Genomic DNA, 20,202 nt, shown 5'->3' with positions numbered 1-20,202 from the left:
ATCCTATCGAGAAGGTAATATCAAAACGGTTAGATTGATACGTTTTGTTGTCTACGGCCATACCACGTTGAAAGCACCGGTTCTCGTCCGATCACCGAAGTTAAGCAACGTCGGGCCCGGTTAGTACTTGGATGGGTGACCGCCTGGGAATACCGGGTGCTGAAGACTTTTTTCAAATTTTGCTCGATTTATTTCAAAAATTAAAAGCACTCGTAAACAGCCGTTTATTTGTTTGTTTATTTGCTTGTTCGTTTTCGCCATTAGTTGAACGAAGCCGTCAAAATTTTGTTGTCGCAGATATATTCCCAAATCGATACTTTGTTAGAGATAGAAGATTGGATGTTTTCTGGTAATGTGACGTCACAGATTGTGTTGCTAAGTAGCTGTTCTCATAGTTTCCTCCGCCTTATTCAACGCCGATCCTTGAGCGAAGGGAAAGGCGTTTGTTTCTACATCTTTCGATGGAGCGAATGGATAATTGTACCTGGTTTTATCAGTTGAGCAATTGAAACTCTGTTAAAAGAGACATAAAAAGTGGACGCCTCGCTGAGGTGGCGATCCTATCGAGAAGGTAATATCAAAACGGTTAGATTGATACGTTTTGTTGTCTACGGCCATACCACGTTGAAAGCACCGGTTCTCGTCCGATCACCGAAGTTAAGCAACGTCGGGCCCGGTTAGTACTTGGATGGGTGACCGCCTGGGAATACCGGGTGCTGTAGACTTTTTTCAAATTTTGCTCGATTTATTTCAAAAATTAAAAGCACTCGTAAACAGCCGTTTATTTGTTTGTTTATTTGCTTGTTCGTTTTCGCCATTAGTTGAACGAAGCCGTCAAAATTTTGTTGTCGCAGATATATTCCCAAATCGATACTTTGTTAGAGATAGAAGATTGGTTGTTTTCTGGTAATGTGACGTCACAGATTGTGTTGCTAAGTAGCTGTTCTCATAGTTTCCTCCGCCTTATTCAACGCCGATCCTTGAGCGAAGGGAAAGGCGTTTGTTTCTACATCTTTCGATGGAGCGAATGGATAATTGTACCTGGTTTTATCAGTTGAGCAATTGAAACTGTGTTAAAAGAGACATAAAAAGTGGATGCCTCGCTGAGGTGGCGATCCTATCGAGAAGGTAATATCAAAACGGTTAGATTTATACGTTTTGTTGTCTACGGCCATACCACGTTGAAAGCACCGGTTCTCGTCCGATCACCGAAGTTAAGCAACGTCGGGCCCGGTTAGTACTTGGATGGGTGACCGCCTGGGAATACCGGGTGCTGTAGACTTTTTTCAAATTTTGCTCGATTTATTTCAAAAATTAAAAGCACTCGCAAACAGCCGTTTATTTGTTTGTTTATTTGCTTGTTTGTTTTCGCCATTAGTTGAACGAAGCTGTCAAAATTTTGTTGTCGCAGATATATTCCCAAATCGATACTTTGTTAGATAGAAGATTGGATGTTTTCTGGTAATGTGACGTCACAGATTGTGTTGCTAAGTAGCTGTTCTCATAGTTTCCTCCGCCTTATTCAACGCCGATCCTTGAGCGAAGGGAAAGGCGTTTGTTTCTACATCTTTCGATGGAGCGAATGGATAATTGTACCTGGTTTTATCAGTTGAGCAATTGAAACTGTGTTAAAAGAGACATAAAAAGTGGATGCCTCGCTGAGGTGGCGATCCTATCGAGAAGGTAATATCAAAACGGTTAGATTGATACGTTTTGTTGTCTACGGCCATACCACGTTGAAAGCACCGGTTCTCGTCCGATCACCGAAGTTAAGCAACGTCGGGCCCGGTTAGTACTTGGATGGGTGACCGCCTGGGAATACCGGGTGCTGAAGACTTTTTTCAAATTTTGCTCGATTTATTTCAAAAATTAAAAGCACTCGTAAACAGCCGTTTATTTGTTTGTTTATTTGCTTGTTCGTTTTCGCCATTAGTTGAACGAAGCCGTCAAAATTTTGTTGTCGCAGATATATTCCCAAATCGATACTTTGTTAGAGATAGAAGATTGGATGTTTTCTGGTAATGTGACGTCACAGATTGTGTTGCTAAGTAGCTGTTCTCATAGTTTCCTCCGCCTTATTCAACGCCGATCCTTGAGCGAAGGGAAAGGCGTTTGTTTCTACATCTTTCGATGGAGCGAATGGATAATTGTACCTGGTTTTATCAGTTGAGCAATTGAAACTGTGTTAAAAGAGACATAAAAAGTGGATGCCTCGCTGAGGTGGCGATCCTATCGAGAAGGTAATATCAAAACGGTTAGATTTATACGTTTTGTTGTCTACGGCCATACCACGTTGAAAGCACCGGTTCTCGTCCGATCACCGAAGTTAAGCAACGTCGGGCCCGGTTAGTACTTGGATGGGTGACCGCCTGGGAATACCGGGTGCTGTAGACTTTTTTCAAATTTTGCTCGATTTATTTCAAAAATTAAAAGCACTCGTAAACCGCCGTTTATTTGTTTGTTTATTTGCTTGTTCGTTTTCGCCATTAGTTGAACGAAGCCGTCAAAATTTTGTTGTCGCAGATATATTCCCAAATCGATACTTTGTTAGAGATAGAAGATTGGATGTTTTCTGGTAATGTGACGTCACAGATTGTGTTGCTAAGTAGCTGTTCTCATAGTTTCCTCCGCCTTATTCAACGCCGATCCTTGAGCGAAGGGAAAGGCGTTTGTTTCTACATCTTTCGATGGAGCGAATGGATAATTGTACCTGGTTTTATCAGTTGAGCAATTGAAACTGTGTTAAAAGAGACATAAAAAGTGGATGCCTCGCTGAGGTGGCGATCCTATCGAGAAGGTAATATCAAAACGGTTAGATTGATACGTTTTGTTGTCTACGGCCATACCACGTTGAAAGCACCGGTTCTCGTCCGATCACCGAAGTTAAGCAACGTCGGGCCCGGTTAGTACTTGGATGGGTGACCGCCTGGGAATACTGGGTGCTGTAGACTTTTTTCAAATTTTGCTCGATTTATTTCAAAAATTAAAAGCACTCGTAAACAGCCGTTTATTTGTTTGTTTATTTGCTTGTTCGTTTTCGCCATTAGTTGAACGAAGCCGTCAAAATTTTGTTGTCGCAGATATATTCCCAAATCGATACTTTGTTAGATAGAAGATTGGATGTTTTCTGGTAATGTGACGTCACAGATTGTGTTGCTAAGTAGCTGTTCTCATAGTTTCCTCCGCCTTATTCAACGCCGATCCTTGAGCGACGGGAAAGGCGTTTGTTTCTACATCTTTCGATGGAGCGAATGGATAATTGTACCTGGTTTTATCAGTTGAGCAATTGAAACTCTGTTAAAAGAGACATAAAAAGTGGACGCCTCGCTGAGGTGGCGATCCTATCGAGAAGGTAATATCAAAACGGTTAGATTGATACGTTTTGTTGTCTACGGCCATACCACGTTGAAAGCACCGGTTCTCGTCCGATCACCGAAGTTAAGCAACGTCGGGCCCGGTTAGTACTTGGATGGGTGACCGCCTGGGAATACCGGGTGCTGTAGACTTTTTTCAAATTTTGCTCGATTTATTTCAAAAATTAAAAGCACTCGTAAACAGCCGTTTATTTGTTTGTTTATTTGCTTGTTCGTTTTCGCCATTAGTTGAACGAAGCCGTCAAAATTTTGTTGTCGCAGATATATTCCCAAATCGATACTTTGTTAGAGATAGAAGATTGGATGTTTTCTGGTAATGTGACGTCACAGATTGTGTTGCTAAGTAGCTGTTCTCATAGTTTCCTCCGCCTTATTCAACGCCGATCCTTGAGCGAAGGGAAAGGCGTTTGTTTCTACATCTTTCGATGGAGCGAATGGATAATTGTACCTGGTTTTATCAGTTGAGCAATTGAAACTGTGTTAAAAGAGACATAAAAAGTGGATGCCTCGCTGAGGTGGCGATCCTATCGAGAAGGTAATATCAAAACGGTTAGATTGATACGTTTTGTTGTCTACGGCCATACCACGTTGAAAGCACCGGTTCTCGTCCGATCACCGAAGTTAAGCAACGTCGGGCCCGGTTAGTACTTGGATGGGTGACCGCCTGGGAATACCGGGTGCTGTAGACTTTTTTCAAATTTTGCTCGATTTATTTCAAAAATTAAAAGCACTCGTAAACAGCCGTTTATTTGTTTGTTTATTTGCTTGTTTGTTTTCGCCATTAGTTGAACGAAGCCGTCAAAATTTTGTTGTCGCAGATATATTCCCAAATTGATACTTTGTTAGATAGAAGATTGGATGTTTTCTGGTAATGTGACGTCACAGATTGTGTTGCTAAGTAGCTGTTCTCATAGTTTCCTCCGCCTTATTCAACGCCGATCCTTGAGCGAAGGGAAAGGCGTTTGTTTCTACATCTTTCGATGGAGCGAATGGATAATTGTACCTGGTTTTATCAGTTGAGCAATTGAAACTGTGTTAAAAGAGACATAAAAAGTGGATGCCTCGCTGAGGTGGCGATCCTATCGAGAAGGTAATATCAAAACGGTTAGATTTATACGTTTTGTTGTCTACGGCCATACCACGTTGAAAGCACCGGTTCTCGTCCGATCACCGAAGTTAAGCAACGTCGGGCCCGGTTAGTACTTGGATGGGTGACCGCCTGGGAATACCGGGTGCTGTAGACTTTTTTCAAATTTTGCTCGATTTATTTCAAAAATTGAAAGCACTCGCAAACAGCCGTTTATTTGTTTGTTTATTTGCTTGTTCGTTTTCGCCATTAGTTGAACGAAGCCGTCAAAATTTTGTTGTCGCAGATATATTCCCAAATCGATACTTTGTTAGAGATAGAAGATTGGATGTTTTCTGGTAATGTGACGTCACAGATTGTCTTGCTAAGTAGCTGTTCTCATAGTTTCCTCCGCCTTATTCAACGCCGATCCTTGAGCGAAGGGAAAGGCGTTTGTTTCTACATCTTTCGATGGAGCGAATGGATAATTGTACCTGGTTTTATCAGTTGAGCAATTGAAACTGTGTTAAAAGAGACATAAAAAGTGGATGCCTCGCTGAGGTGGCGATCCTATCGAGAAGGTAATATCAAAACGGTTAGATTGATACGTTTTGTTGTCTACGGCCATACCACGTTGAAAGCACCGGTTCTCGTCCGATCACCGAAGTTAAGCAACGTCGGGCCCGGTTAGTACTTGGATGGGTGACCGCCTGGGAATACCGGGTGCTGTAGACTTTTTTCAAATTTTGCTCGATTTATTTCAAAAATTAAAAGCACTCGTAAACAGCCGTTTATTTGTTTGTTTATTTGCTTGTTCGTTTTCGCCATTAGTTGAACGAAGCCGTCAAAATTTTGTTGTCGCAGATATATTCCCAAATCGATACTTTGTTAGAGATAGAAGATTGGATGTTTTCTGGTAATGTGACGTCACAGATTGTGTTGCTAAGTAGCTGTTCTCATAGTTTCCTCCGCCTTATTCAACGCCGATCCTTGAGCGAAGGGAAAGGCGTTTGTTTCTACATCTTTCGATGGAGCGAATGGATAATTGTACCTGGTTTTATCAGTTGAGCAATTGAAACTGTGTTAAAAGAGACATAAAAAGTGGATGCCTCGCTGAGGTGGCGATCCTATCGAGAAGGTAATATCAAAACGGTTAGATTGATACGTTTTGTTGTCTACGGCCATACCACGTTGAAAGCACCGGTTCTCGTCCGATCACCGAAGTTAAGCAACGTCGGGCCCGGTTAGTACTTGGATGGGTGACCGCCTGGGAATACCGGGTGCTGTAGACTTTTTTCAAATTTTGCTCGATTTATTTCAAAAATTAAAAGCACTCGTAAACAGCCGTTTATTTGTTTGTTTATTTGCTTGTTCGTTTTCGCCATTAGTTGAACGAAGCCGTCAAAATTTTGTTGTCGCAGATATATTCCCAAATCGATACTTTGTTAGAGATAGAAGATTGGATGTTTTCTGGTAATGTGACGTCACAGATTGTGTTGCTAAGTAGCTGTTCTCATAGTTTCCTCCGCCTTATTCAACGCCGATCCTTGAGCGAAGGGAAAGGCGTTTGTTTCTACATCTTTCGATGGAGCGAATGGATAATTGTACCTGGTTTTATCAGTTGAGCAATTGAAACTGTGTTAAAAGAGACATAAAAAGTGGATGCCTCGCTGAGGTGGCGATCCTATCGAGAAGGTAATATCAAAACGGTTAGATTTATACGTTTTGTTGTCTACGGCCATACCACGTTGAAAGCACCGGTTCTCGTCCGATCACCGAAGTTAAGCAACGTCGGGCCCGGTTAGTACTTGGATGGGTGACCGCCTGGGAATACCGGGTGCTGTAGACTTTTTTCAAATTTTGCTCGATTTATTTCAAAAATTAAAAGCACTCGTAAACAGCCGTTTATTTGTTTGTTTATTTGCTTGTTCGTTTTCGCCATTAGTTGAACGAAGCCGTCAAAATTTTGTTGTCGCAGATATATTCCCAAATCGATACTTTGTTAGAGATAAAAGATTGGATGTTTTCTGGTAATGTGACGTCACAGATTGTGTTGCTAAGTAGCTGTTCTCATAGTTTCCTCCGCCTTATTCAACGCCGATCCTTGAGCGAAGGGAAAGGCGTTTGTTTCTACATCTTTCGATGGAGCGAATGGATAATTGTACCTGGTTTTATCAGTTGAGCAATTGAAACTGTGTTAAAAGAGACATAAAAAGTGGATGCCTCGCTGAGGTGGCGATCCTATCGAGAAGGTAATATCAAAACGGTTAGATTGATACGTTTTGTTGTCTACGGCCATACCACGTTGAAAGCACCGGTTCTCGTCCGATCACCGAAGTTAAGCAACGTCGGGCCCGGTTAGTACTTGGATGGGTGACCGCCTGGGAATACCGGGTGCTGTAGACTTTTTTCAAATTTTGCTCGATTTATTTCAAAAATTAAAAGCACTCGCAAACAGCCGTTTATTTGTTTGTTTATTTGCTTGTTTGTTTACGCCATTAGTTGAACGAAGGTGTCAAAATTTTGTTGTCGCAGATATATTCCCAAATCGATACTTTGTTAGAGATAGAAGATTGGATGTTTTCTGGTAATGTGACGTCACAGATTGTGTTGCTAAGTAGCTGTTCTCATAGTTTCCTCCGCCTTATTCAACGCCGATCCTTGAGCGAAGGGAAAGGCGTTTGTTTCTACATCTTTCGATGGAGCGAATGGATAATTGTACCTGGTTTTATCAGTTGAGCAATTGAAACTGTGTTAAAAGAGACATAAAAAGTGGATGCCTCGCTGAGGTGGCGATCCTATCGAGAAGGTAATATCAAAACGGTTAGATTGATACGTTTTGTTGTCTACGGCCATACCACGTTGAAAGCACCGGTTCTCGTCCGATCACCGAAGTTAAGCAACGTCGGGCCCGGTTAGTACTTGGATGGGTGACCGCCTGGGAATACCGGGTGCTGTAGACTTTTTTCAAATTTTGCTCGATTTATTTCAAAAATTAAAAGCACTCGTAAACAGCCGTTTATTTGTTTGTTTATTTGCTTGTTCGTTTTCGCCATTAGTTGAACGAAGCCGTCAAAATTTTGTTGTCGCAGATATATTCCCAAATCGATACTTTGTTAGAGATAGAAGATTGGATGTTTTCTGGTAATGTGACGTCACAGATTGTGTTGCTAAGTAGCTGTTCTCATAGTTTCCTCCGCCTTATTCAACGCCGATCCTTGAGCGAAGGGAAAGGCGTTTGTTTCTACATCTTTCGATGGAGCGAATGGATAATTGTACCTGGTTTTATCAGTTGAGCAATTGAAACTGTGTTAAAAGAGACATAAAAAGTGGATGCCTCGCTGAGGTGGCGATCCTATCGAGAAGGTAATATCAAAACGGTTAGATTGATACGTTTTGTTGTCTACGGCCATACCACGTTGAAAGCACCGGTTCTCGTCCGATCACCGAAGTTAAGCAACGTCGGGCCCGGTTAGTACTTGGATGGGTGACCGCCTGGGAATACCGGGTGCTGTAGACTTTTTTCAAATTTTGCTCGATTTATTTCAAAAATTAAAAGCACTCGTAAACAGCCGTTTATTTGTTTGTTTATTTGCTTGTTCGTTTTCGCCATTAGTTGAACGAAGCCGTCAAAATTTTGTTGTCGCAGATATATTCCCAAATCGATACTTTGTTAGAGATAGAAGATTGGATGTTTTCTGGTAATGTGACGTCACAGATTGTGTTGCTAAGTAGCTGTTCTCATAGTTTCCTCCGCCTTATTCAACGCCGATCCTTGAGCGAAGGGAAAGGCGTTTGTTTCTACATCTTTCGATGGAGCGAATGGATAATTGTACCTGGTTTTATCAGTTGAGCAATTGAAACTGTGTTAAAAGAGACATAAAAAGTGGATGCCTCGCTGAGGTGGCGATCCTATCGAGAAGGTAATATCAAAACGGTTAGATTGATACGTTTTGTTGTCTACGGCCATACCACGTTGAAAGCACCGGTTCTCGTCCGATCACCGAAGTTAAGCAACGTCGGGCCCGGTTAGTACTTGGATGGGTGACCGCCTGGGAATACCGGGTGCTGTAGACTTTTTTCAAATTTTGCTCGATTTATTTCAAAAATTAAAAGCACTCGTAAACAGCCGTTTATTTGTTTGTTTATTTGCTTGTTCGTTTTCGCCATTAGTTGAACGAAGCCGTCAAAATTTTGTTGTCGCAGATATATTCCCAAATCGATACTTTGTTAGATAGAAGATTGGATGTTTTCTGGTAATGTGACGTCACAGATTGTGTTGCTAAGTAGCTGTTCTCATAGTTTCCTCCGCCTTATTCAACGCCGATCCTTGAGCGAAGGGAAAGGCGTTTGTTTCTACATCTTTCGATGGAGCGAATGGATAATTGTACCTGGTTTTATCAGTTGAGCAATTGAAACTGTGTTAAAAGAGACATAAAAAGTGGATGCCTCGCTGAGGTGGCGATCCTATCGAGAAGGTAATATCAAAACGGTTAGATTTATACGTTTTGTTGTCTACGGCCATACCACGTTGAAAGCACCGGTTCTCGTCCGATCACCGAAGTTAAGCAACGTCGGGCCCGGTTAGTACTTGGATGGGTGACCGCCTGGGAATACCGGGTGCTGTAGACTTTTTTCAAATTTTGCTCGATTTATTTCAAAAATTAAAAGCACTCGCAAACAGCCGTTTATTTGTTTGTTTATTTGCTTGTTTGTTTTCGCCATTAGTTGAACGAAGCTGTCAAAATTTTGTTGTCGCAGATATATTCCCAAATTGATACTTTGTTAGATAGAAGATTGGATGTTTTCTGGTAATGTGACGTCACAGATTGTCTTGCTAAGTAGCTGTTCTCATAGTTTCCTCCGCCTTATTCAACGCCGATCCTTGAGCGAAGGGAAAGGCGTTTGTTTCTACATCTTTCGATGGAGCGAATGGATAATTGTACCTGGTTTTATCAGTTGAGCAATTGAAACTGTGTTAAAAGAGACATAAAAAGTGGATGCCTCGCTGAGGTGGCGATCCTATCGAGAAGGTAATATCAAAACGGTTAGATTGATACGTTTTGTTGTCTACGGCCATACCACGTTGAAAGCACCGGTTCTCGTCCGATCACCGAAGTTAAGCAACGTCGGGCCCGGTTAGTACTTGGATGGGTGACCGCCTGGGAATACCGGGTGCTGTAGACTTTTTTCAAATTTTGCTCGATTTATTTCAAAAATTAAAAGCACTCGTAAACAGCCGTTTATTTGTTTGTTTATTTGCTTGTTCGTTTTCGCCATTAGTTGAACGAAGCCGTCAAAATTTTGTTGTCGCAGATATATTCCCAAATCGATACTTTGTTAGAGATAGAAGATTGGATGTTTTCTGGTAATGTGACGTCACAGATTGTGTTGCTAAGTAGCTGTTCTCATAGTTTCCTCCGCCTTATTCAACGCCGATCCTTGAGCGAAGGGAAAGGCGTTTGTTTCTACATCTTTCGATGGAGCGAATGGATAATTGTACCTGGTTTTATCAGTTGAGCAATTGAAACTGTGTTAAAAGAGACATAAAAAGTGGATGCCTCGCTGAGGTGGCGATCCTATCGAGAAGGTAATATCAAAACGGTTAGATTGATACGTTTTGTTGTCTACGGCCATACCACGTTGAAAGCACCGGTTCTCGTCCGATCACCGAAGTTAAGCAACGTCGGGCCCGGTTAGTACTTGGATGGGTGACCGCCTGGGAATACCGGGTGCTGTAGACTTTTTTCAAATTTTGCTCGATTTATTTCAAAAATTAAAAGCACTCGCAAACAGCCGTTTATTTGTTTGTTTATTTGCTTGTTTGTTTACGCCATTAGTTGAACGAACGTGTCAAAATTTTGTTGTCGCAGATATATTCCCAAATTGATACTTTGTTAGATAGAAGATTGGATGTTTTCTGGTAATGTGACGTCACAGATTGTCTTGCTAAGTAGCTGTTCTCATAGTTTCCTCCGCCTTATTCAACGCCGATCCTTGAGCGAAGGGAAAGGGTTTGTTTCTACATCTTTCGATGGAGCGAATGGATAATTGTACCTGGTTTTATCAGTTGAGCAATTGAAACTGTGTTAAAAGAGACATAAAAAGTGGATGCCTCGCTGAGGTGGCGATCCTATCGAGAAGGTAATATCAAAACGGTTAGATTTATACGTTTTGTTGTCTACGGCCATACCACGTTGAAAGCACCGGTTCTCGTCCGATCACCGAAGTTAAGCAACGTCGGGCCCGGTTAGTACTTGGATGGGTGACCGCCTGGGAATACCGGGTGCTGTAGACTTTTTTCAAATTTTGCTCGATTTATTTCAAAAATTGAAAGCACTCGCAAACAGCCGTTTATTTGTTTGTTTATTTGCTTGTTTGTTTACGCCATTAGTTGAACGAAGGTGTCAAAATTTTGTTGTCGCAGATATATTCCCAAATCGATACTTTGTTAGAGATAGAAGATTGGATGTTTTCTGGTAATGTGACGTCACAGATTGTGTTGCTAAGTAGCTGTTCTCATAGTTTCCTCCGCCTTATTCAACGCCGATCCTTGAGCGAAGGGAAAGGCGTTTGTTTCTACATCTTTCGATGGAGCGAATGGATAATTGTACCTGGTTTTATCAGTTGAGCAATTGAAACTGTGTTAAAAGAGACATAAAAAGTGGATGCCTCGCTGAGGTGGCGATCCTATCGAGAAGGTAATATCAAAACGGTTAGATTGATACGTTTTGTTGTCTACGGCCATACCACGTTGAAAGCACCGGTTCTCGTCCGATCACCGAAGTTAAGCAACGTCGGGCCCGGTTAGTACTTGGATGGGTGACCGCCTGGGAATACCGGGTGCTGTAGACTTTTTTCAAATTTTGCTCGATTTATTTCAAAAATTAAAAGCACTCGTAAACAGCCGTTTATTTGTTTGTTTATTTGCTTGTTCGTTTTCGCCATTAGTTGAACGAAGCCGTCAAAATTTTGTTGTCGCAGATATATTCCCAAATCGATACTTTGTTAGAGATAGAAGATTGGATGTTTTCTGGTAATGTGACGTCACAGATTGTGTTGCTAAGTAGCTGTTCTCATAGTTTCCTCCGCCTTATTCAACGCCGATCCTTGAGCGAAGGGAAAGGCGTTTGTTTCTACATCTTTCGATGGAGCGAATGGATAATTGTACCTGGTTTTATCAGTTGAGCAATTGAAACTGTGTTAAAAGAGACATAAAAAGTGGATGCCTCGCTGAGGTGGCGATCCTATCGAGAAGGTAATATCAAAACGGTTAGATTTATACGTTTTGTTGTCTACGGCCATACCACGTTGAAAGCACCGGTTCTCGTCCGATCACCGAAGTTAAGCAACGTCGGGCCCGGTTAGTACTTGGATGGGTGACCGCCTGGGAATACCGGGTGCTGTAGACTTTTTTCAAATTTTGCTCGATTTATTTCAAAAATTAAAAGCACTCGTAAACAGCCGTTTATTTGTTTGTTTATTTGCTTGTTCGTTTTCGCCATTAGTTGAACGAAGCCGTCAAAATTTTGTTGTCGCAGATATATTCCCAAATCGATACTTTGTTAGAGATAGAAGATTGGATGTTTTCTGGTAATGTGACGTCACAGATTGTGTTGCTAAGTAGCTGTTCTCATAGTTTCCTCCGCCTTATTCAACGCCGATCCTTGAGCGAAGGGAAAGGCGTTTGTTTCTACATCTTTCGATGGAGCGAATGGATAATTGTACCTGGTTTTATCAGTTGAGCAATTGAAACTGTGTTAAAAGAGACATAAAAAGTGAAGGTAATATCAAAACGGTTAGATTGATACGTTTTGTTGTCTACGGCCATACCACGTTGAAAGCACCGGTTCTCGTCCGATCACCGAAGTTAAGCAACGTCGGGCCCGGTGAGTACTTGGATGGGTGACCGCCTGGGAATACCGGGTGCTGTAGACTTTTTTCAAATTTTGCTCGATTTATTTCAAAAATTAAAAGCACTCGTAAACAGCCGTTTATTTGTTTGTTTATTTGCTTGTTCGTTTTCGCCATTAGTTGAACGAAGCCGTCAAAATTTTGTTGTCGCAGATATATTCCCAAATCGATACTTTGTTAGAGATAGAAGATTGGATGTTTTCTGGTAATGTGACGTCACAGATTGTGTTGCTAAGTAGCTGTTCTCATAGTTTCCTCCGCCTTATTCAACGCCGATCCTTGAGCGAAGGGAAAGGCGTTTGTTTCTACATCTTTCGATGGAGCGAATGGATAATTGTACCTGGTTTTATCAGTTGAGCAATTGAAACTGTGTTAAAAGAGACATAAAAAGTGGATGCCTCGCTGAGGTGGCGATCCTATCGAGAAGGTAATATCAAAACGGTTAGATTGATACGTTTTGTTGTCTACGGCCATACCACGTTGAAAGCACCGGTTCTCGTCCGATCACCGAAGTTAAGCAACGTCGGGCCCGGTTAGTACTTGGATGGGTGACCGCCTGGGAATACCGGGTGCTGTAGACTTTTTTCAAATTTTGCTCGATTTATTTCAAAAATTAAAAGCACTCGCAAACAGCCGTTTATTTGTTTGTTTATTTGCTTGTTTGTTTTCGCCATTAGTTGAACGAACGTGTCAAAATTTTGTTGTCGCAGATATATTCCCAAATCGATACTTTGTTAGAGATAGAAGATTGGATGTTTTCTGGTAATGTGACGTCACAGATTGTGTTGCTAAGTAGCTGTTCTCATAGTTTCCTCCGCCTTATTCAACGCCGATCCTTGAGCGAAGGGAAAGGCGTTTGTTTCTACATCTTTCGATGGAGCGAATGGATAATTGTACCTGGTTTTATCAGTTGAGCAATTGAAACTGTGTTAAAAGAGACATAAAAAGTGGATGCCTCGCTGAGGTGGCGATCCTATCGAGAAGGTAATATCAAAACGGTTAGATTGATACGTTTTGTTGTCTACGGCCATACCACGTTGAAAGCACCGGTTCTCGTCCGATCACCGAAGTTAAGCAACGTCGGGCCCGGTTAGTACTTGGATGGGTGACCGCCTGGGAATACCGGGTGCTGTAGACTTTTTTCAAATTTTGCTCGATTTATTTCAAAAATTAAAAGCACTCGTAAACAGCCGTTTATTTGTTTGTTTATTTGCTTGTTCGTTTTCGCCATTAGTTGAACGAAGCCGTCAAAATTTTGTTGTCGCAGATATATTCCCAAATCGATACTTTGTTAGAGATAGAAGATTGGATGTTTTCTGGTAATGTGACGTCACAGATTGTGTTGCTAAGTAGCTGTTCTCATAGTTTCCTCCGCCTTATTCAACGCCGATCCTTGAGCGAAGGGAAAGGCGTTTGTTTCTACATCTTTCGATGGAGCGAATGGATAATTGTACCTGGTTTTATCAGTTGAGCAATTGAAACTGTGTTAAAAGAGACATAAAAAGTGGATGCCTCGCTGAGGTGGCGATCCTATCGAGAAGGTAATATCAAAACGGTTAGATTGATACGTTTTGTTGTCTACGGCCATACCACGTTGAAAGCACCGGTTCTCGTCCGATCACCGAAGTTAAGCAACGTCGGGCCCGGTTAGTACTTGGATGGGTGACCGCCTGGGAATACCGGGTGCTGTAGACTTTTTTCAAATTTTGCTCGATTTATTTCAAAAATTAAAAGCACTCGTAAACAGCCGTTTATTTGTTTGTTTATTTGCTTGTTCGTTTTCGCCATTAGTTGAACGAAGCCGTCAAAATTTTGTTGTCGCAGATATATTCCCAAATCGATACTTTGTTAGATAGAAGATTGGATGTTTTCTGGTAATGTGACGTCACAGATTGTGTTGCTAAGTAGCTGTTCTCATAGTTTCCTCCGCCTTATTCAACGCCGATCCTTGAGCGAAGGGAAAGGCGTTTGTTTCTACATCTTTCGATGGAGCGAATGGATAATTGTACCTGGTTTTATCAGTTGAGCAATTGAAACTGTGTTAAAAGAGACATAAAAAGTGGATGCCTCGCTGAGGTGGCGATCCTATCGAGAAGGTAATATCAAAACGGTTAGATTTATACGTTTTGTTGTCTACGGCCATACCACGTTGAAAGCACCGGTTCTCGTCCGATCACCGAAGTTAAGCAACGTCGGGCCCGGTTAGTACTTGGATGGGTGACCGCCTGGGAATACCGGGTGCTGTAGACTTTTTTCAAATTTTGCTCGATTTATTTCAAAAATTAAAAGCACTCGCAAACAGCCGTTTATTTGTTTGTTTATTTGCTTGTTTGTTTTCGCCATTAGTTGAACGAAGCTGTCAAAATTTTGTTGTCGCAGATATATTCCCAAATTGATACTTTGTTAGATAGAAGATTGGATGTTTTCTGGTAATGTGACGTCACAGATTGTCTTGCTAAGTAGCTGTTCTCATAGTTTCATCCGCCTTATTCAACGCCGATCCTTGAGCGAAGGGAAAGGCGTTTGTTTCTACATCTTTCGATGGAGCGAATGGATAATTGTACCTGGTTTTATCAGTTGAGCAATTGAAACTGTGTTAAAAGAGACATAAAAAGTGGATGCCTCGCTGAGGTGGCGATCCTATCGAGAAGGTAATATCAAAACGGTTAGATTTATACGTTTTGTTGTCTACGGCCATACCACGTTGAAAGCACCGGTTCTCGTCCGATCACCGAAGTTAAGCAACGTCGGGCCCGGTTAGTACTTGGATGGGTGACCGCCTGGGAATACCGGGTGCTGTAGACTTTTTTCAAATTTTGCTCGATTTATTTCAAAAATTGAAAGCACTCGCAAACAGCCGTTTATTTGTTTGTTTATTTGCTTGTTTGTTTACGCCATTAGTTGAACGAAGGTGTCAAAATTTTGTTGTCGCAGATATATTCCCAAATCGATACTTTGTTAGAGATAGAAGATTGGATGTTTTCTGGTAATGTGACGTCACAGATTGTGTTGCTAAGTAGCTGTTCTCATAGTTTCCTCCGCCTTATTCAACGCCGATCCTTGAGCGAAGGGAAAGGCGTTTGTTTCTACATCTTTCGATGGAGCGAATGGATAATTGTACCTGGTTTTATCAGTTGAGCAATTGAAACTGTGTTAAAAGAGACATAAAAAGTGGATGCCTCGCTGAGGTGGCGATCCTATCGAGAAGGTAATATCAAAACGGTTAGATTGATACGTTTTGTTGTCTACGGCCATACCACGTTGAAAGCACCGGTTCTCGTCCGATCACCGAAGTTAAGCAACGTCGGGCCCGGTTAGTACTTGGATGGGTGACCGCCTGGGAATACCGGGTGCTGTAGACTTTTTTCAAATTTTGCTCGATTTATTTCAAAAATTAAAAGCACTCGTAAACAGCCGTTTATTTGTTTGTTTATTTGCTTGTTCGTTTTCGCCATTAGTTGAACGAAGCCGTCAAAATTTTGTTGTCGCAGATATATTCCCAAATCGATACTTTGTTAGAGATAGAAGATTGGATGTTTTCTGGTAATGTGACGTCACAGATTGTGTTGCTAAGTAGCTGTTCTCATAGTTTCCTCCGCCTTATTCAACGCCGATCCTTGAGCGAAGGGAAAGGCGTTTGTTTCTACATCTTTCGATGGAGCGAATGGATAATTGTACCTGGTTTTATCAGTTGAGCAATTGAAACTGTGTTAAAAGAGACATAAAAAGTGGATGCCTCGCTGAGGTGGCGATCCTATCGAGAAGGTAATATCAAAACGGTTAGATTTATACGTTTTGTTGTCTACGGCCATACCACGTTGAAAGCACCGGTTCTCGTCCGATCACCGAAGTTAAGCAACGTCGGGCCCGGTTAGTACTTGGATGGGTGACCGCCTGGGAATACCGGGTGCTGTAGACTTTTTTCAAATTTTGCTCGATTTATTTCAAAAATTAAAAGCACTCGTAAACAGCCGTTTATTTGTTTGTTTATTTGCTTGTTCGTTTTCGCCATTAGTTGAACGAAGCCGTCAAAATTTTGTTGTCGCAGATATATTCCCAAATCGATACTTTGTTAGAGATAGAAGATTGGATGTTTTCTGGTAATGTGACGTCACAGATTGTGTTGCTAAGTAGCTGTTCTCATAGTTTCCTCCGCCTTATTCAACGCCGATCCTTGAGCGAAGGGAAAGGCGTTTGTTTCTACATCTTTCGATGGAGCGAATGGATAATTGTACCTGGTTTTATCAGTTGAGCAATTGAAACTGTGTTAAAAGAGACATAAAAAGTGAAGGTAATATCAAAACGGTTAGATTGATACGTTTTGTTGTCTACGGCCATACCACGTTGAAAGCACCGGTTCTCGTCCGATCACCGAAGTTAAGCAACGTCGGGCCCGGTGAGTACTTGGATGGGTGACCGCCTGGGAATACCGGGTGCTGTAGACTTTTTTCAAATTTTGCTCGATTTATTTCAAAAATTAAAAGCACTCGTAAACAGCCGTTTATTTGTTTGTTTATTTGCTTGTTCGTTTTCGCCATTAGTTGAACGAAGCCGTCAAAATTTTGTTGTCGCAGATATATTCCCAAATCGATACTTTGTTAGAGATAGAAGATTGGATGTTTTCTGGTAATGTGACGTCACAGATTGTGTTGCTAAGTAGCTGTTCTCATAGTTTCCTCCGCCTTATTCAACGCCGATCCTTGAGCGAAGGGAAAGGCGTTTGTTTCTACATCTTTCGATGGAGCGAATGGATAATTGTACCTGGTTTTATCAGTTGAGCAATTGAAACTGTGTTAAAAGAGACATAAAAAGTGGATGCCTCGCTGAGGTGGCGATCCTATCGAGAAGGTAATATCAAAACGGTTAGATTGATACGTTTTGTTGTCTACGGCCATACCACGTTGAAAGCACCGGTTCTCGTCCGATCACCGAAGTTAAGCAACGTCGGGCCCGGTTAGTACTTGGATGGGTGACCGCCTGGGAATACCGGGTGCTGTAGACTTTTTTCAAATTTTGCTCGATTTATTTCAAAAATTAAAAGCACTCGCAAACAGCCGTTTATTTGTTTGTTTATTTGCTTGTTTGTTTACGCCATTAGTTGAACGAACGTGTCAAAATTTTGTTGTCGCAGATATATTCCCAAATCGATACTTTGTTAGAGATAGAAGATTGGATGTTTTCTGGTAATGTGACGTCACAGATTGTGTTGCTAAGTAGCTGTTCTCATAGTTTCCTCCGCCTTATTCAACGCCGATCCTTGAGCGAAGGGAAAGGCGTTTGTTTCTACATCTTTCGATGGAGCGAATGGATAATTGTACCTGGTTTTATCAGTTGAGCAATTGAAACTGTGTTAAAAGAGACATAAAAAGTGGATGCCTCGCTGAGGTGGCGATCCTATCGAGAAGGTAATATCAAAACGGTTAGATTGATACGTTTTGTTGTCTACGGCCATACCACGTTGAAAGCACCGGTTCTCGTCCGATCACCGAAGTTAAGCAACGTCGGGCCCGGTTAGTACTTGGATGGGTGACCGCCTGGGAATACCGGGTGCTGTAGACTTTTTTCAAATTTTGCTCGATTTATTTCAAAAATTAAAAGCACTCGCAAACAGCCGTTTATTTGTTTGTTTATTTGCTTGTTTGTTTACGCCATTAGTTGAACGAAGGTGTCAAAATTTTGTTGTCGCAGATATATTCCCAAATCGATACTTTGTTAGAGATAGAAGATTGGATGTTTTCTGGTAATGTGACGTCACAGATTGTGTTGCTAAGTAGCTGTTCTCATAGTTTCCTCCGCCTTATTCAACGCCGATCCTTGAGCGAAGGGAAAGGCGTTTGTTTCTACATCTTTCGATGGAGCGAATGGATAATTGTACCTGGTTTTATCAGTTGAGCAATTGAAACTGTGTTAAAAGAGACATAAAAAGTGGATGCCTCGCTGAGGTGGCGATCCTATCGAGAAGGTAATATCAAAACGGTTAGATTGATACGTTTTGTTGTCTACGGCCATACCACGTTGAAAGCACCGGTTCTCGTCCGATCACCGAAGTTAAGCAACGTCGGGCCCGGTTAGTACTTGGATGGGTGACCGCCTGGGAATACCGGGTGCTGTAGACTTTTTTCAAATTTTGCTCGATTTATTTCAAAAATTAAAAGCACTCGCAAACAGCCGTTTATTTGTTTGTTTATTTGCTTGTTTGTTTACGCCATTAGTTGAACGAACGTGTCAAAATTTTGTTGTCGCAGATATATTCCCAAATCGATACTTTGTTAGAGATAGAAGATTGGATGTTTTCTGGTAATGTGACGTCACAGATTGTGTTGCTAAGTAGCTGTTCTCATAGTTTCCTCCGCCTTATTCAACGCCGATCCTTGAGCGAAGGGAAAGGCGTTTGTTTCTACATCTTTCGATGGAGCGAATGGATAATTGTACCTGGTTTTATCAGTTGAGCAATTGAAACTGTGTTAAAAGAGACATAAAAAGTGGATGCCTCGCTGAGGTGGCGATCCTATCGAGAAGGTAATATCAAAACGGTTAGATTGATACGTTTTGTTGTCTACGGCCATACCACGTTGAAAGCACCGGTTCTCGTCCGATCACCGAAGTTAAGCAACGTCGGGCCCGGTTAGTACTTGGATGGGTGACCGCCTGGGAATACCGGGTGCTGTAGACTTTTTTCAAATTTTGCTCGATTTATTTCAAAAATTAAAAGCACTCGCAAACAGCCGTTTATTTGTTTGTTTATTTGCTTGTTTGTTTTCGCCATTAGTTGAACGAAGCTGTCAAAATTTTGTTGTCGCAGATATATTCCCAAATCGATACTTTGTTAGATAGAAGATTGGATGTTTTCTGGTAATGTGACGTCACAGATTGTGTTGCTAAGTAGCTGTTCTCATAGTTTCCTCCGCCTTATTCAACGCCGATCCTTGAGCGACGGGAAAGGCGTTTGTTTCTACATCTTTCGATGGAGCGAATGGATAATTGTACCTGGTTTTATCAGTTGAGCAATTGAAACTCTGTTAAAAGAGACATAAAAAGTGGACGCCTCGCTGAGGTGGCGATCCTATCGAGAAGGTAATATCAAAACGGTTAGATTGATACGTTTTGTTGTCTACGGCCATACCACGTTGAAAGCACCGGTTCTCGTCCGATCACCGAAGTTAAGCAACGTCGGGCCCGGTTAGTACTTGGATGGGTGACCGCCTGGGAATACCGGGTGCTGTAGACTTTTTTCAAATTTTGCTCGATTTATTTCAAAAATTAAAAGCACTCGTAAACAGCCGTTTATTTGTTTGTTTATTTGCTTGTTCGTTTTCGCCATTAGTTGAACGAAGCCGTCAAAATTTTGTTGTCGCAGATATATTCCCAAATCGATACTTTGTTAGAGATAGAAGATTGGATGTTTTCTGGTAATGTGACGTCACAGATTGTGTTGCTAAGTAGCTGTTCTCATAGTTTCCTCCGCCTTATTCAACGCCGATCCTTGAGCGAAGGGAAAGGCGTTTGTTTCTACATCTTTCGATGGAGCGAATGGATAATTGTACCTGGTTTTATCAGTTGAGCAATTGAAACTGTGTTAAAAGAGACATAAAAAGTGGATGCCTCGCTGAGGTGGCGATCCTATCGAGAAGGTAATATCAAAACGGTTAGATTGATACGTTTTGTTGTCTACGGCCATACCACGTTGAAAGCACCGGTTCTCGTCCGATCACCGAAGTTAAGCAACGTCGGGCCCGGTTAGTACTTGGATGGGTGACCGCCTGGGAATACCGGGTGCTGTAGACTTTTTTCAAATTTTGCTCGATTTATTTCAAAAATTAAAAGCACTCGTAAACAGCCGTTTATTTG

General features: G+C 41.7%; 37 non-coding genes across 37 annotated transcripts; all 37 read left to right on the top strand.

Annotated features, from left to right (window-relative positions):
• Positions 1 to 49: 49 nt before the first annotated feature.
• Positions 50 to 168, top strand: LOC141913765 (5S ribosomal RNA). The gene has a single exon (XR_012620612.1). It is a non-coding gene; the product is annotated as a 5S ribosomal RNA (ribosomal RNA).
• Positions 169 to 606: 438 nt separating this feature from the next.
• On the top strand, positions 607 to 725 carry LOC141913591 (5S ribosomal RNA). Its single transcript, XR_012620448.1, has one exon. It is a non-coding gene; the product is annotated as a 5S ribosomal RNA (ribosomal RNA).
• Positions 726 to 1,163: 438 nt separating this feature from the next.
• LOC141913590 (5S ribosomal RNA) lies at positions 1,164 to 1,282 on the top strand. Its single transcript, XR_012620447.1, has one exon. It is a non-coding gene; the product is annotated as a 5S ribosomal RNA (ribosomal RNA).
• A 436-nt stretch (positions 1,283 to 1,718) lies between these two features.
• Positions 1,719 to 1,837, top strand: LOC141913764 (5S ribosomal RNA). The gene has a single exon (XR_012620611.1). It is a non-coding gene; the product is annotated as a 5S ribosomal RNA (ribosomal RNA).
• A 438-nt stretch (positions 1,838 to 2,275) lies between these two features.
• Positions 2,276 to 2,394, top strand: LOC141913589 (5S ribosomal RNA). Its single transcript, XR_012620446.1, has one exon. It is a non-coding gene; the product is annotated as a 5S ribosomal RNA (ribosomal RNA).
• A 438-nt stretch (positions 2,395 to 2,832) lies between these two features.
• On the top strand, positions 2,833 to 2,951 carry LOC141913736 (5S ribosomal RNA). Its single transcript, XR_012620584.1, has one exon. It is a non-coding gene; the product is annotated as a 5S ribosomal RNA (ribosomal RNA).
• Positions 2,952 to 3,387: 436 nt separating this feature from the next.
• On the top strand, positions 3,388 to 3,506 carry LOC141913588 (5S ribosomal RNA). The gene has a single exon (XR_012620445.1). It is a non-coding gene; the product is annotated as a 5S ribosomal RNA (ribosomal RNA).
• A 438-nt stretch (positions 3,507 to 3,944) lies between these two features.
• LOC141913587 (5S ribosomal RNA) lies at positions 3,945 to 4,063 on the top strand. The gene has a single exon (XR_012620444.1). It is a non-coding gene; the product is annotated as a 5S ribosomal RNA (ribosomal RNA).
• Positions 4,064 to 4,499: 436 nt separating this feature from the next.
• LOC141913585 (5S ribosomal RNA) lies at positions 4,500 to 4,618 on the top strand. The gene has a single exon (XR_012620443.1). It is a non-coding gene; the product is annotated as a 5S ribosomal RNA (ribosomal RNA).
• Positions 4,619 to 5,056: 438 nt separating this feature from the next.
• LOC141913583 (5S ribosomal RNA) lies at positions 5,057 to 5,175 on the top strand. The gene has a single exon (XR_012620441.1). It is a non-coding gene; the product is annotated as a 5S ribosomal RNA (ribosomal RNA).
• A 438-nt stretch (positions 5,176 to 5,613) lies between these two features.
• On the top strand, positions 5,614 to 5,732 carry LOC141913582 (5S ribosomal RNA). Its single transcript, XR_012620440.1, has one exon. It is a non-coding gene; the product is annotated as a 5S ribosomal RNA (ribosomal RNA).
• A 438-nt stretch (positions 5,733 to 6,170) lies between these two features.
• On the top strand, positions 6,171 to 6,289 carry LOC141913581 (5S ribosomal RNA). Its single transcript, XR_012620439.1, has one exon. It is a non-coding gene; the product is annotated as a 5S ribosomal RNA (ribosomal RNA).
• Positions 6,290 to 6,727: 438 nt separating this feature from the next.
• On the top strand, positions 6,728 to 6,846 carry LOC141913580 (5S ribosomal RNA). The gene has a single exon (XR_012620438.1). It is a non-coding gene; the product is annotated as a 5S ribosomal RNA (ribosomal RNA).
• Positions 6,847 to 7,284: 438 nt separating this feature from the next.
• On the top strand, positions 7,285 to 7,403 carry LOC141913579 (5S ribosomal RNA). The gene has a single exon (XR_012620437.1). It is a non-coding gene; the product is annotated as a 5S ribosomal RNA (ribosomal RNA).
• Positions 7,404 to 7,841: 438 nt separating this feature from the next.
• On the top strand, positions 7,842 to 7,960 carry LOC141913578 (5S ribosomal RNA). Its single transcript, XR_012620436.1, has one exon. It is a non-coding gene; the product is annotated as a 5S ribosomal RNA (ribosomal RNA).
• Positions 7,961 to 8,398: 438 nt separating this feature from the next.
• LOC141913577 (5S ribosomal RNA) lies at positions 8,399 to 8,517 on the top strand. Its single transcript, XR_012620435.1, has one exon. It is a non-coding gene; the product is annotated as a 5S ribosomal RNA (ribosomal RNA).
• Positions 8,518 to 8,953: 436 nt separating this feature from the next.
• LOC141913576 (5S ribosomal RNA) lies at positions 8,954 to 9,072 on the top strand. Its single transcript, XR_012620434.1, has one exon. It is a non-coding gene; the product is annotated as a 5S ribosomal RNA (ribosomal RNA).
• A 436-nt stretch (positions 9,073 to 9,508) lies between these two features.
• LOC141913575 (5S ribosomal RNA) lies at positions 9,509 to 9,627 on the top strand. The gene has a single exon (XR_012620433.1). It is a non-coding gene; the product is annotated as a 5S ribosomal RNA (ribosomal RNA).
• Positions 9,628 to 10,065: 438 nt separating this feature from the next.
• Positions 10,066 to 10,184, top strand: LOC141913574 (5S ribosomal RNA). The gene has a single exon (XR_012620432.1). It is a non-coding gene; the product is annotated as a 5S ribosomal RNA (ribosomal RNA).
• A 435-nt stretch (positions 10,185 to 10,619) lies between these two features.
• LOC141913572 (5S ribosomal RNA) lies at positions 10,620 to 10,738 on the top strand. The gene has a single exon (XR_012620430.1). It is a non-coding gene; the product is annotated as a 5S ribosomal RNA (ribosomal RNA).
• Positions 10,739 to 11,176: 438 nt separating this feature from the next.
• Positions 11,177 to 11,295, top strand: LOC141913571 (5S ribosomal RNA). The gene has a single exon (XR_012620429.1). It is a non-coding gene; the product is annotated as a 5S ribosomal RNA (ribosomal RNA).
• A 438-nt stretch (positions 11,296 to 11,733) lies between these two features.
• Positions 11,734 to 11,852, top strand: LOC141913569 (5S ribosomal RNA). Its single transcript, XR_012620428.1, has one exon. It is a non-coding gene; the product is annotated as a 5S ribosomal RNA (ribosomal RNA).
• A 407-nt stretch (positions 11,853 to 12,259) lies between these two features.
• On the top strand, positions 12,260 to 12,378 carry LOC141913732 (5S ribosomal RNA). The gene has a single exon (XR_012620581.1). It is a non-coding gene; the product is annotated as a 5S ribosomal RNA (ribosomal RNA).
• A 438-nt stretch (positions 12,379 to 12,816) lies between these two features.
• Positions 12,817 to 12,935, top strand: LOC141913568 (5S ribosomal RNA). The gene has a single exon (XR_012620427.1). It is a non-coding gene; the product is annotated as a 5S ribosomal RNA (ribosomal RNA).
• Positions 12,936 to 13,373: 438 nt separating this feature from the next.
• On the top strand, positions 13,374 to 13,492 carry LOC141913567 (5S ribosomal RNA). The gene has a single exon (XR_012620426.1). It is a non-coding gene; the product is annotated as a 5S ribosomal RNA (ribosomal RNA).
• Positions 13,493 to 13,930: 438 nt separating this feature from the next.
• On the top strand, positions 13,931 to 14,049 carry LOC141913566 (5S ribosomal RNA). Its single transcript, XR_012620425.1, has one exon. It is a non-coding gene; the product is annotated as a 5S ribosomal RNA (ribosomal RNA).
• Positions 14,050 to 14,485: 436 nt separating this feature from the next.
• On the top strand, positions 14,486 to 14,604 carry LOC141913565 (5S ribosomal RNA). Its single transcript, XR_012620424.1, has one exon. It is a non-coding gene; the product is annotated as a 5S ribosomal RNA (ribosomal RNA).
• A 436-nt stretch (positions 14,605 to 15,040) lies between these two features.
• On the top strand, positions 15,041 to 15,159 carry LOC141913564 (5S ribosomal RNA). The gene has a single exon (XR_012620423.1). It is a non-coding gene; the product is annotated as a 5S ribosomal RNA (ribosomal RNA).
• Positions 15,160 to 15,597: 438 nt separating this feature from the next.
• LOC141913563 (5S ribosomal RNA) lies at positions 15,598 to 15,716 on the top strand. The gene has a single exon (XR_012620422.1). It is a non-coding gene; the product is annotated as a 5S ribosomal RNA (ribosomal RNA).
• A 438-nt stretch (positions 15,717 to 16,154) lies between these two features.
• On the top strand, positions 16,155 to 16,273 carry LOC141913562 (5S ribosomal RNA). Its single transcript, XR_012620421.1, has one exon. It is a non-coding gene; the product is annotated as a 5S ribosomal RNA (ribosomal RNA).
• Positions 16,274 to 16,680: 407 nt separating this feature from the next.
• On the top strand, positions 16,681 to 16,799 carry LOC141913731 (5S ribosomal RNA). Its single transcript, XR_012620580.1, has one exon. It is a non-coding gene; the product is annotated as a 5S ribosomal RNA (ribosomal RNA).
• A 438-nt stretch (positions 16,800 to 17,237) lies between these two features.
• On the top strand, positions 17,238 to 17,356 carry LOC141913560 (5S ribosomal RNA). The gene has a single exon (XR_012620419.1). It is a non-coding gene; the product is annotated as a 5S ribosomal RNA (ribosomal RNA).
• A 438-nt stretch (positions 17,357 to 17,794) lies between these two features.
• Positions 17,795 to 17,913, top strand: LOC141913559 (5S ribosomal RNA). The gene has a single exon (XR_012620418.1). It is a non-coding gene; the product is annotated as a 5S ribosomal RNA (ribosomal RNA).
• A 438-nt stretch (positions 17,914 to 18,351) lies between these two features.
• Positions 18,352 to 18,470, top strand: LOC141913558 (5S ribosomal RNA). Its single transcript, XR_012620417.1, has one exon. It is a non-coding gene; the product is annotated as a 5S ribosomal RNA (ribosomal RNA).
• A 438-nt stretch (positions 18,471 to 18,908) lies between these two features.
• On the top strand, positions 18,909 to 19,027 carry LOC141913557 (5S ribosomal RNA). Its single transcript, XR_012620416.1, has one exon. It is a non-coding gene; the product is annotated as a 5S ribosomal RNA (ribosomal RNA).
• Positions 19,028 to 19,463: 436 nt separating this feature from the next.
• Positions 19,464 to 19,582, top strand: LOC141913556 (5S ribosomal RNA). The gene has a single exon (XR_012620415.1). It is a non-coding gene; the product is annotated as a 5S ribosomal RNA (ribosomal RNA).
• A 438-nt stretch (positions 19,583 to 20,020) lies between these two features.
• Positions 20,021 to 20,139, top strand: LOC141913555 (5S ribosomal RNA). Its single transcript, XR_012620414.1, has one exon. It is a non-coding gene; the product is annotated as a 5S ribosomal RNA (ribosomal RNA).
• The last annotated feature ends 63 nt before the right edge of the window (positions 20,140 to 20,202 follow it).

This window comes from Tubulanus polymorphus, chromosome 11, assembly GCF_964204645.1.
Source record: "Tubulanus polymorphus chromosome 11, tnTubPoly1.2, whole genome shotgun sequence".
NCBI lineage: Eukaryota > Metazoa > Nemertea > Palaeonemertea > Tubulaniformes > Tubulanidae > Tubulanus > Tubulanus polymorphus.
Note: the sequence above shows the minus strand (reverse complement) of the source record. Positions and strands in the feature narration are given on the sequence as shown.